General features: G+C 37.0%; 1 pseudogene; it reads left to right on the top strand.

The window, feature by feature from the left end:
- Window positions 1-369: 369 nt before the first annotated feature.
- LOC148698204 (uncharacterized) lies at window positions 370-884 on the top strand (annotated as a pseudogene).

Here is an 884-nt window from a genome sequence, read left to right as displayed (position 1 = left end):
TGTTATAAAAAGTACAAATTTATCACGGCCATAATAAACACGTGGTGAATAATAATTTTTTACCACGAGCAAATCTTAACCCGTTGTAAAATAGCAATTAATGACCATGTGTAGAATTTCACGTTGTAAATATAATAAGTCATCACGGGCATTGCTCGTGGTCAATATTGTTAATATCCACATTATCTTTTTGTTATCTACCACGGTTATAATATGTGATAGAATTATACATATTTTATTTAAAAATAAAAAATAAAAAACTGAAAGAGGTGAGACACCAAAGATTTACAAAATCTCAATCATCTTTGAAATTTGAAAATTTCACAACTCCCGCACACTTATCAAAATATAAAGAAGGAAAATCAAATTGTAATCTATCCCATCAACTACTGCAAAACTCCCCCTTTCCAAAATTTAGCAAAATTTCAAACATCTATTGCTCTACCACTCTTTCTCTCTTCCTCAAATCCCCTCATTTCTTCTTTCCAATCTTCCTCGATTTCTAGGGTTAGGGTTTTCCGATTCTCTCTCTATCGAATGCATCACCACACATGGAGATGAGGGGATTCTACAACGAGATCAAGGGATTGAAGCTGAAGGATTTGCCCAACCACAATAAGCCGATGATGTTCGTCAACTTCGCCAAGAAGAATCTGTAAAAAGGCTTGGACAACTACCATGCCAAGTACATCCAGGCTAGCTCCGCCGACCCCCTCCTCCTGGTTCGACGACACGATCTTCTCCTACCTCGTCGCTCTTCTCGAGAAGTGCTGTTACATCGAGCACACCAAAGAGCATGGCCATTGCCCTCGATCATACACATGGTATATTCCTTCAATTTTTCAATTTTTATTTTACTTTTTGTTCTCAGCTTTTCTTCTTAA

The sequence above is a fragment of the Pyrus communis genome, chromosome 3 (genome assembly GCF_041283825.1).
Source record: "Pyrus communis isolate YQ-2024b chromosome 3, ASM4128382v1, whole genome shotgun sequence".
Taxonomy (NCBI): domain Eukaryota; kingdom Viridiplantae; phylum Streptophyta; class Magnoliopsida; order Rosales; family Rosaceae; genus Pyrus; species Pyrus communis.
This window is presented reverse-complemented; position numbering and strand designations above follow the sequence as displayed.